The 12,703-nt window shown below is 38.9% G+C and overlaps 1 long non-coding RNA gene across 1 annotated transcript in view; it reads right to left on the reverse strand.

Annotated features, from left to right (window-relative positions):
* Positions 1 to 12,098, reverse strand: part of LOC141579574 (uncharacterized) — a 62,877-nt gene extending 50,779 nt beyond the window's left edge. The window contains exons 1-4 of the long non-coding RNA XR_012511189.1: positions 11,820 to 12,098; positions 5,113 to 5,260; positions 2,909 to 3,103; positions 1,848 to 2,134 (exon numbers count right to left, since the gene is read on the reverse strand). This is a non-coding gene — a long non-coding RNA (uncharacterized LOC141579574). The remainder of the gene's footprint in view (positions 1 to 1,847; positions 2,135 to 2,908; positions 3,104 to 5,112; positions 5,261 to 11,819) is intronic.
* Positions 12,099 to 12,703: the final 605 nt, after the last annotated feature.

The raw sequence follows: 12,703 nt of genomic DNA on the forward strand, positions 1-12,703 counted from the left end.
AGTGGAAAAGAAATGGTTGTGTGCAGATGCCAACTAAACACTGTAGAATCCTGGTGTCCCACATTAGTAATCATGACAGCTGTTTGCAAGTGTCCCCAAAGTTCATTTCAGACTCTCACTGCTAATTTTGCTGGGATATAAATATAAAACATGTGGACTGCTGGGCTGGACTGCTATGCTGAGTCTCTGATCCAGGAAGCTCAGTGTCTGCTCCCTGCAACCAGCTCCCTGTTCTGTTCATGCATGTGCATCAAGCAGCTGTTTAGTGTCCATTTTAGTATCTTAGACAGTGCATTTCAGTATGGTCTTCATCCACAAATACGTGTACAACACAGTAGTAATTATCAATCTCAGTCTTTGCTTTCTTTTGTCTTAGAGAGTCAGATAAACGGATAGCAAGGTAACAAAGTCATAGAGCGCTATAATATAGTATTTCCTTTATTTCAATGACAGGATTTATTTAAAGAGCTTAGATATAACATCTTTGCATTTATGGCATCATTTAGCGTCTGAAGCTCTTACATTTTACAAACTTCATTTCATGCGAGATGTTGTCAGTTAGAGAAGTGCTTCTGAATTTGAGGGGTTGCTGTCATCTCAGGTGGAGTCCCTAAAAAATGTCAAAACTCTGCAGTATTGTCATCATGACAAGAACTCAGACAGATGAAATTTGGAAAGCCCTGTGATTTACTAGTGCACAGACAGAAAATGGTATTTCAGAGGGAAAAAGCCTGAATTACAGAAAATGATAAATGAAATGGTCTAACATGCATTTCCCTTACAAAGAACTAATACTTCTTTGGTTGATAATAACATCTGTCAGTAATTATGAAAAGAGCTGGCAAATGCATAGTACTTACTATTAGCCAGGGCTGTTCTAAAATTCAAGCAGATTCATTAATCCCCATAGCATCTCTACGAGGTGGGTACTATTATTATCCCCATTTTATTGATGAGGAACTTGATAAACACAGAGGCTAAATGACTTTTACAAGGTAGACAGCGAGAAACCAGCACAAGTGTTCCAGCCTGAGTCTATGCTCTTGGCCACTTCTACCTTTTCTTTTTTTTTTTTTGGTGGCAGGGAGATAATAAGGTAATTCTGGTGGGGGGTGGGGAGGTAATTAGGGTTATTTGTCTATTTTAGAGGAGGTGTTGGGGGCTGAACCCAGGACTTTATGCGTGCTAAGCATGCGCCCCATCACTTGAGCTGTACCCTCACCTCTCGAGTCTATGCTCTTAGCTGCTTATCCACACTGCCCCACATGGTAACTCTGGGGGAACTACAGTTCATTCATTCACCCACTTGTTAAACTCAGCCTTCCTGGTGCCTGGGATTCAGCAGTGAACAAGACAACATGGTTCCTGCCCTAAATGGGCTTGTCGACTCCTGACATATTATCTTCATTTTACCCAGGAAGTAACAAGGTCAAGAAGACTCACCTTTTCCTGTTAACACCGGAGGATACATGAAGTGCTTTATTTCATTTCTGCCATTTGACTTACACCATGGGAAGGGAAAGCTGCCTTGCAGATCCCGGAGCTCACAAGCCAGTTAATCCTGAATTTTTTTTTAAAACTGTCCCTTACTTGATACTTGATCTGAGAAAGGATGAAGTAAACCTAAATAGATTCTAAGAAAGCGTGTGGTTTATACAGGGTAAATAACCAGCCACTGTTTACTATCCTAACAGGAATCTGTAGGCATATTTCTTTTCTTTCTCTTTTTTCATTTTTATGGGCAGCTTTTAAAAACCAAACCAAACCAACAAAACCAAATCACTTATAATTCAACAGCAGGTTCTAAATCACCCCCAAGACAGCAGCTAAACTCGGTTTAGACTTACAGTGAGGCTCCTGGTGGTTGGATTGATGAATGTATCTCTATCCTGAATATAAAAGTCGTTCACGCAGCTCTTCTCAAATAGGGCAATGAAAAACTCTTGTTCCGGTTGTTGATACTTTCATCCACTTGGAGGACTTTCATAAAACAGCTGAAGGTATCAAAGGCTGAGGACACGGTTTTCAGATGATTGGGATTCAGAGGCAATTTTATGTACAGTATCTCAGCGTATGTACAGAGCACCTCCCACAGGGTGTGTACATTTGCAAATACAAGCTTGTCATCCAAAACCTATATTGGGAGAATGAAAACACAAACCAGGAAACTATTTTCACATTTTTAGTACACAGATTTTTCTTACATTGCTGGTAGTTAAAGCACTTGTGCAAACACACACAGATATGACACTGGTAAAAGTGAAGATATAATGAAAATAGATTTGCAAACCATCATACATTTTTGCCTTAAAGTTAATTTCTTTGTTGAAATTACTGAAAAGTTATTTAAAATCCTTACAATTCATTCATAAAATAACCAATGTTTTAGATGAAGAAAAGTAAACTTGTTAACTTTTAGTCCAAATTAGTAACTAAAAATAGAAACACGAAAAAATTCTTTGCAGGGGCATTGTAATGACAATTTTTTAAATTTCTTAAACCTAGGACTATTTACATATCTGTTCAATATAATGTTAAACAGCCATTAAAAGGGATTTAAAAGAATTATATTTATTAATATGGAATATATAATAAAAGGAAAAAGAAAAATATGTGAAATAATAATTTTCATTTTTGGAAGGGAAAAATATCTACATTTGAACGAAAAAATGTTTAGAAGGATTTTAAGATTCTTTATGTTTAACTAAGGTACAGATGATTTTTAATTCCACTGTTTTTAATTCCATTGGATTTTAATTCCAATGTTCTTTCATTTTCAATTTTGGGGGAAATTTTTATAATAAAAAAACTTTAAAATTGTTCTTGCATAAATACTTTAATAGATATATTTATGACTACATTCTCTGGCTATTAAAAAAGATCTCCTAGCTTTGGATCTGAAACATACATTCCATAATGCAGATTCTGACTGACTCGCCTCCCAGTCCAGAGCGAAGGCACGGCTAGGGTGACATGTTTCAAATATCATTCCAGGGAACATGCAGGCTCCCAGCCAACGGCTGCAAAGGGACTGACACTGATCTGCTTGCTCCCAGCTGCAGACCATCACAGATGAGTTTAGATTCATAGGCTCAAGTTTTCTCTGTCAAAAGAAATCAGAAAATGTTAGGCTTTTACTTTCACCAAGGGAACAAGAACTTGTTTGATTTTCTTTTATTAAAAAAAAAACAACAAACCAATTTGAACCTGAAGAAAAGACATTTGCTCAAAATACCACAGTAGCAATGAAGGTGCTCTGGCTGGCAGGGACTTGTTGGATTCCTGTGAGTGCTGGACTCCTCACATGGAATTCCCTTGGCACTCCAGAAGGCCTGTGGTTGTCCCCATGGGTTTGTGGCCATATGTGGTGCACAAAAGTCTCTGGCTTTGCCACAATTTCAAAGCCTTTTTTGGCTTATGAAAGGCTTTGCACTCAAATGGAGTTTTCTTGAGTCCACTCACTGATGTCATTCACCAGAGTTATAGTCCAGATCTGACATTCTAGACTCTTAAAATCTTGCAGACATTCAAATGGTTCAGGTTTGGATGTGTATTCACCTCTGCAGGCCTGGACCAAATTCCATAAAGCCACCCGGACAAGTTCAGCAAAATGCAAAGACATTTTTCTTTCTGCAAGACTGAAATGTCTGTGAAGCTATAAAAACTTCTGCATCTACAAAAATAGGGAACCAACTCATCAATAACATATCTATCCATAATGCATGGACATTTGAAAAAATACTGTATTTACTCCTATTAAATTCTATCTGGCTTTTGCCAAATTGTGTCCTAAACTGTAAGGAAAGTATATAAATGTAGAGAATTTTTGACCTTTTAAGAGAAAAAGGAACCCTCCTACTCGGTTGGTGGGAATGTAAATGTTGCAGCCACCATGGAGGACAGTATAGAGTTTCCTTAAAAAACTGAAAATATACTTCCGTGTGATCCAGCAATCCCATTCATGGGTATATGTCTGGAGAAAAATATAATTCAAAAAGACACATGCACCCCAGTGTTCACAGCAGCACTATTTACAATAGCCAACACACTGAAACAACCCAAATGTTCACTGGTAGATGATTGGATAAAGAAGTTGTGGTATATTATATATATATGTATATTTACATATATACACGCATATACACACACATATATACACATGAACACACACACACAATGGAATACTGCTCAGCCATTAAAAAATTAAATAATGTCTTTTGCAATAACATGGATGGACCTACAGGGTATTATGCTAAGTGAAATATGTCAGAGAAAGAAAAACAAATATTCTATTTATTAACTTATATGTATATCTAAAAAATAAAACAAATTAATTACTATAATAAAACTGAAATAGACTCACAGTTACACAGAACAGACTGGTGGTTACCAATGGGGAGAAGGAGGAGAGGGAGGCAGGAAGGGGGTAAGGGATTGAGAGGTAAAAAGTACTATGTATAAAATGGATAGGTTATAGGGCTGTATCATACAGCACAGGGAAATATAGCCATTATTTTATGGTGACATTAAATGGAATATAATATATAAAGATGTTGAGCCTCTGTGTTGTACACCTGAAAATAATATGATGGAAATCAACTACTCAATTATAAAATACTTAATCAAAGTTTTTTTTCATATTATTTGCAATAAGTTAGAAGCCAGCACTGTCAATAGAAACATAGTGCAAGTCACAATTTTCCAGTAATCCCATTTAGACAATAAAAAGGAACAAGTGTACTTAATTCCAGGAATAATTATATTTATCCCAAAATATCCAATATACTATCATTTCAAAAGTGTGATTAACAATTTTAAAACTTATTAATAAATATTTTACATTATTTTTGTTGTACAAAGTCTTGAAAATCTATTATGTATTTTCCACTTATAGAACATCTCAATTCACAATAGCCACATGTGGCTTGTGGCTACCATACTAGACAGAGCAGATTACACCATTCACACTTCTGATAAATTACCTGCTCTTATTTATTTAAAAAACTTCCAGAAAAGGCTTTAGATATTCCCTATATCTAACAAAGCAACCTTGACGGGTGAGGAATATCTTCATTATAAAGTGAAAAATAAAGGTAAGTGAGCCATGGTTACATGTAAGTTAATGTAACAATTCCTTCTTAATTCATTCAGGACTTTACAATCTTTCTTCATATTCCAAGGATTCACTGTCATTGTGCAATGTTTTTCACTATAATCATCTTTGGAATTGAGAGGCTTCTGATGACCCTGCTTTGTGCATCTGTACATAAAAGAAAATAACAAAACAGAGAAAAAGACCTTATTAAATATAATTTAGGGGGGTATAGCTCAAGTGAAAGATCATATTCTTAGCATGCACAAGGGCCTGGGTTCAATCCCCAGAACTTCTTATAAAAATAAAATAAATAAAAATCTAATTACCACCCCCTGCAAAAAATTAATTAATTATTTTAATTAAAATTTAAAAAAGATAATTTAGAGAAGCCTTATCAGGCTACAAGAGCTACAATGAATGCCCCTCCCCCATTAATTTAGAAGAAGTTTCACAATATTTCCCAACATAAAGGCTAAAATATAATTCGGAACACTTCCTGATGGTCAGCATCATTTTAACAAAAATGTAGATAATTACTTCCCTGGTGTAAAAGCTCTGTCAGAGATGGGCACAGAAAATTTAGTAAAAATTATTTTGCAACTACCTTTGAAAGAAATGCTGAGAAATCATCTTTTCTGTTGGAAATTAGCCTGCTTTTATATTCTGCAGTAGGCATATGTGTTTACAAACCAGGCAGGAACTGGATCATATTTTACACATACTTTAGAAACTGATTTGAATTTTGCTCTCTACCTGCAAGGCTATTTCTTAGGTAATAACATAAGCTGGCCACTATACTAAATTTTGTTTTCCTGTTTGCTTAATCCTCACAACAATTCTGTAAGCTGCTATTATTACCCCCATATAACATATAAAGAGCTTGAGGCAGAAAATAATTTGGGTAACTTGGTAAATGGTGGAGCTGGGTAATATCGCAGCCAGTCTGACACTCAAGTCCATTCTTCTCACCGATGTCTGATACTACTGCCTACATTCAGCAATGACTCCTGATTTCATATTTAAGTGTGTCATTTCTAAAAGTGCAAAGCTATATTAGTACTGCTGTGTAAATTATTCTTTTAAGATGTGATTGCCAAAAAAAACAAAAACAAATAAAATCAGGGTGCCACTGAGGGGAGGGCGAACTGCATATGGACGGACACAAGGGGACTTTTTGAGGACACAGTTGCACAACTCTAGAAATAGCTAAAATGGCTGACTTGTACAATTAAAATATGTGAATTGTATGGCCTGTAAATTACACCTTAATACAGCTATTAAATTAAGAAACTGAGGTACCAAATTAAGATTAAAACACATATATGTATATATCACACATAGTACAACAGGCAAATATCATTATTTACTGCAACATTTTCCTTCATGCAGCTTCCTTTCCTCACCTGTTCCTGAAAGGATGATTCATTTTTAAAATAGCCTTTTAATTTATTCAGCAAATAATTTTTGACGGCCTGCAATGTACCCAGGACTACTCTAGGCACTAGGAAAAGATCAATAAACAAAACAAAAGTCCTGTCCTCACGGAGCTTGCTTGGAGTCTAGCTGGGTTGGGGGGTGGAGATGACAATTCACACAACAGAGCAGCAGAGGAGGTGGCATGCTAGGAAAGAGGAACCATGGAAAAAAGTAAAAAGGGCAAAGTAAAGAGAGTTGAGGGTATAGGATGAGGGTGATGTTGTATTAAATACCAGAGCAGGGCACACTGTGAACTGAGGTTAGAATTAAGACTAGGAGGTGAGAAGTCCCAGGTGGACGGAATAACCATCACCAAATCCAGCGTGACCTCTCATGTTCCAGAATGGGGGCACAGCTGGAGCTGCGGAGAAGGGTCAATGCAGATCCTGTATGGCCTTGGAGGACATTGTAAGGACTGTGGCTTTTACCCGGAGTGAAATGGGGAGGCACTGCAGAAGGACGACACAATCTAACTTAGGTTTTCAAGGCTCACTTGACTGCCGGGTGAGAATAGTGCAAACGGGTCAGAGATGAAAGGTGGGAAGCTACTGAGAAGGGCTATGGAGGAGGAGAGGACAGTGGCTCAGGGAAGGGAAGCAGCAGTGGAGGCAGGAGCCATGGTGAGAAGTGGCTTGGTTCTGGATATGTTTTAAAGGCAGTGTTAAACCAGATCTATTGACAGAATTCATGTGGTATGTCAGTGAAAGTCAGAATAACTCCAAGTTTTTTGACCCAAGCAGCTGGAAGGATTAAGTTTCCACTAACTGAATGGGGGAGGCTGCATAAAGAACCAGTTTGGGGGGTAGGAGGACCAAAAGCTCAGTTTTTACACACGTTGGTTTTAAGATATCAGAGTTCCAAGTGAAGATGTCAAATCAGCAGAATATTATAAGAGTCCAGAGTTGGAGAGAAAAAGTCTAACGGGAGACAGAACTGTGCGAATCATGGGTCACACAGGTGGTACAGGAAGCCATGAAACCCAGGTACTCAAACATTAAGATAATCTGGCATTAACCATAGGAGTTATCCTTGAAGGCCTGCCTACTAGGTGAGGATATCAGTCCTATTTCCCGACCACTCGAGTTTTAAAAAGGAACTTACAAATGAATTCGTGCAAGACACTGCCTCCAGTGGGTGGGATCAGAGCTGGAGTCGGAGAATGGGATGGTGCACGCTACTCCCTACGGCAGATTGTGTTTGTGTGTGTGTACGCATGTTTGTGTGAGAAGGGGGAAGAGTTACACCTGTCTTAAGAAAAAGAGCTAGAAATTCTAGAAGCCGAAAGATGAAAGAACATCCAGATCTGGTAGAGGGAACAGGGGAAACACTGTACTGTAAGACATATCCCCATAATGCCATTTCCCACCATCCTTTCATCAGGAACACAGTTGGAAACTGGGGAATTATGTAGATAAGTGTGATGTACACAAACTTTCTGACTATGTAACACTAAATATCTACATATGTAGCAAGTTAATGATATTTATATCTGCTTCAAGTTTAATAACAAGTTCACAACAGAGGGAAAATAAAATATTGAGGACTGGTAGAATTATCCTTGAAGGCCTTTCAATGCTCAGAATGGAAGCAAAAGCGGCTTCACCCCACAAAGAATGTCATTATGAGTCAAGAATGTTTATATTTGCTTAAGAAATTGAGAGTTACAACTTCCTGCTTTAAAGAGTTAACTTTAAGACAGATACCATACTATAAGCAACATCTATACTGGTGCTTTCTTAAAGCTATTTTTAGTTCCTGCTTGTTCTGATGTACTCCAGAAACTCTGCAAAGTAAACCTTCTATTCAAAGGCTTAAAGGAATAAAAAAAGAAATAACACTGCATTCTTTTAAGTGTTCTCTGCACTGAAAGTCATTTGCAAATGCAGCACCCTGCCACATATCTACATTTTTAACAATAAAGACTTTTGTGCAATTTTTCAATTGCTATGTGACTTTGCGTCAGTCTCTCACTCGGAAGCAGAATAGAGTACCAGAAAATGACACATCATGTCTAAAACTACAGATGTGGAATATGAACTTACACCAGGAAACAGCTAAGTGGGAGGGTAAGGTTTACCTTTTAAGTTACCGTAAGTGCAGTTACATCTTCTCCCTGCTTCCCCTGTGAAGTGAAGAACTAGTCTTTTCCAGGAAAGCTCTCAATCTGAGTACTGTTTTCTTTAAAATATTTGGAGATTCTTTTTTAAGGTTCTTTCACTTTTAAGTCTTTCCCCAACTCTACATCCCATAACAAGTGTTAAAATTATCCAATAGCCTATTGTTACAGAACATACTATACAAAAGCTGAGGTTTCCCAGTGCTTGGATCCCACAACTCTGCTACCAGATAATCCTAAAGCCTTCCTTCCATAACTGACTCTTCTGCCAATTCCCAGCTGAGGGCAAATTTGGCTTCTCAGCACAGTTAAATTTCTAACTCTGCCTACAAACACTCTACTGCCAGTAAGGGAATTCTAAGGGAGCCAACAAAGCCCCTAGTGAGGGTTGCCTCCTTCAAACAATCAAGATGCCATCTCCAAGCAAATATTTAAACCTACTGCAAAACTTCTGAAGACATCTTACAAACAATATAGTTTATATAGATTCATACTATTTGCTCTGGAATAGTGATTTCCAATGGAGGGAACAAAGGACCACATGACCCAAGCAATTATTTAAAATTTCACATAACTATCCCTATTCACCTGAGGATTCAGGCAAGCCCGTCTTATAGGTCTAGGTGTAACAGAATGGTAGCACTTCTTCAGTAGGGTGAAAAACAGCGAGGTAGACTTTTAGTGAAAGGGAGTGATGTAATAGGACCCACCGCCCACTTACCTCCCACCACAGGACAATCATCTCAGATCGAGAACAAACACTTTGGGAAACAGAGGTTGTTGATGTTTTTATGGTTTTCTGGTGGAAATAATGCCCTGAGTCACGTGAAGTTGTGGCTGCAAAATTGAACAGGAGACCAGACATTTTCACATTCAGGACACAAATAATCAGCCCCCGAGTGGTCACAATAACTGTTCTCCCCTTTGCCTGTTCACCCCAAAAGCTGCAGGACTCTCCTGCTTGCAGTGACACCCACCTTTTCTCACAAATTCCTGCCAAGTTCACGTCAGCAGCTGGTGGTGTCAAAGTCAACATTTGTACTGCTCTGAAGTCTCTCCATTACTTTATATCCTTCTATTTTCTCTGTTGTCTTCCTAGCTACCCTTGCATTCAGAAGCTGGTTAACGCACTAACATTGACTCTGTAATCAGTCCAGGATATAGGAAGCAGAGATTCAACTGTAACCAGTCCCAGAATACTTGTCATGCCACTCTAGTGTCCCAACAAAATACTCTGGCATCCCTTATCTCACCCAAAGAACCACCGCATTACTTAGAGGTTGTAAAAGTAGAGGGTTTCTCTACTGGGAAACACTGGCTTGTGGTAGAGTCTTGATTTCAGTTTTTGCAACTAGTTACAGGCAAAAAGACATGGTCTGCAAATTTTCTTCAAGCGTTTGGAATTTAAACTTTTATTAGATACAGAGCCGGCGGACTAACCGTAATCTATGAACATATGGTCATATTATAAAATAATGTCCATGTCTGCCTTACAGCCATGTAAGAACTTGAATTACACCTGCATCCTGTAGGCCTTTAGAATTGGATGTGAAGCATCCTGTGTTAAAAACCTCCTATCCAGTCCCAGAACACCTTAAAGACAACATCACATTAATGCCACTGAATACATTAGTATAGAACTTGTATGGTTAAGTTACATCTCCAATTTCCCAGAGCTGGAAAGCAGATGCCTAGAAAGGCTGGAAAAGCCCAACTACCAAAACAGCTCAAAAGTTGAAGCAGACTCCTGCACCTCCCAGGGCGGAAGGCGGAGGGTGGAGGGGGCATTGCCAACCACACTGTCCTCCCCCAGGACGTGGCATGTGGGGAAGCAGGCAGAAGTGGGTGGCTGGGACTCAGAGGTGGAGAGGTGATGAAAGCAGGAGTGGAACTGCTCTGGTCCTAGAACAACAGAGCTGTAAAAAGCTCGGCTTCAGTTCAACCCGCTTACTCTCCAACTTCCCCTCCCACCTACGTGAAACAGAGCACAGTCAGGCACTTTCTGCCCATGACGGTGACTACTAGCAGGAAAGGGACCAGGGTAAAAGCATGTCCTACAAAAGATCAGTCTGATTTTAAAGACTGTGTTATAATCAATGAACAGCAGTGTCAGAGTGGGACACTTGTGAGGCACTCAAATAAGGAGGAAGAGGCTGAGGATCCATTTCCAGCACTTCCATGTCTTTTATCACTCCTATTTCTGACCTTTCCTTTGCCACGTTTTGTAGCACTGCCATCACTGGCAGGTAAAGGGGCAGCAATGAGACTTGGCCGTTTGGCTGATGGGGCTACATTTCCCAGCACTGGAATGAAAAGGCACTGGAAGAGGAGCAACTGGAAGATATGAACCGCGGTCCTGGCCTGTGCCAAACACTAAACAGGTGACCCTGGGTTAGGCTGTTAGTCTCTCTGGGCTTCCGGCTGTTTACTTATAAAAGAAGGTTTTGTCATTGCACAAATATATCCAATATGAAATGTAACGTGAAAGTCAAACATAATGACATCTCACCTGCTTGCCTCAGGGAACTGTACAAGCACTGAACACTATGTGAATGTAAACACAGAGTTAAGAAAACTGTTGAGGTAAAGCGCTAAACTGAACATGGAGATAAAGTTTTTCTCCATGGATTTTCTTGGCTTTCTTTTTTAATTGCAACACTGAATTAATAGTTATTAGCTATACTCCACACAACCACCCCTGCGAATAACTAAAGTAGTTTAGCACTGCCTGGATGCCTGCTATTGCCCGATGCTAAGCAGGGTGAGGGTATAAAGGAGGCTGAACAATGGAGTCTTCTCCAGTTACCAGCTCAGTGAGGAGACACATTGGAAACCACCCAGGAATGGTACCAAGTCAGTACTCAAAGCCAAGATAACAGGCTACCGATCATAAACAGTGCAGGAATACAAAGAGGAGCTAGAAGTATTTGGAGTAAATAGGGAAGATTCTATGAAGGGGATAGGGATTCAACTATTTCTCAGGGCAATTCTAAGCTGTTTTAACTGAGGACTGGAGAGGAAAAGACTGGTGACTCCTGGTTTTTAATAAGGCACAGGTTACCCTCGGAGGCTAAGTCACATAATGATTGGAACACATAAGGTAAGGCCAAAGTGATGAAGGTTCAAGCCTACCTGTCTGAGAACTGGTTGTGGTAAGTCTTTGACTTGACTCTAGATGTTGGAAGGTCAAAATGGTAGGTTGACTGAAAAGGGGAGGTGAGAGAATATCCAAGAATTCTACAGAAGGAAAAATTCATGTATCAGGGATGAAAGCTCTTCATCAGAGTATCAGCAATCAGAATAGACACTTGAAACCAAAAACATACAGTTCCAGAAGCTGACAAAATGTGGAGGGTGGTGAGAGAAAGATGAATCAAAGTCCATTCCAAGCCTTTGGCTATTCAAGACCAGAAGAATGATGATCCCACTGAATAAGTGGAGACGCTGCAAGAAAAAAGATTATGAAATCAGCTTTAGACATGTTGAATCTGACATATGAGCTAAGAGTGGGTGTTCTCTAAGAAGCTCAAGATTCAGAACTGAAGCACAGATCTAGAGTACAGGCTTAAGCTGCAGATGGACAAGACTTGATAAATCTCCTAAAAGAAAACATAGGCAAAACATTATCTGACATAAATCTTAGCAACGTTCTCCTAGGGCAATCTACCCAGGCAATGGAAATAAGAGAAAAAAACAAACAAATGGGACGTAATTAAACTTATAATTTCCTTCACAGCAAAGGCAACCATAAGTAAAAGAAAACATAAACCTATGAATGGGAGAAAATATTTGCAAATGATACGACTAACAAAGGCTTAATTTTCAGAATATATAAACAGCTCATACAACTTAACAACAACAACAACAAAAAAAACTCAATCCAAAAATAGGCAGAAGACCTAAACCAGCATTTCTCCAATGAAGACACAAATGTCCAATAGATACATGAAAAAATGCTCAGTATCACTAATAAACTGAGAAATGCAAATCAAAACTACAATGAGGTATCAGCCCAC

Source organism: Camelus bactrianus, chromosome 2 (assembly GCF_048773025.1).
Source record: "Camelus bactrianus isolate YW-2024 breed Bactrian camel chromosome 2, ASM4877302v1, whole genome shotgun sequence".
NCBI classification, from domain to species: Eukaryota; Metazoa; Chordata; class Mammalia; order Artiodactyla; family Camelidae; genus Camelus; species Camelus bactrianus.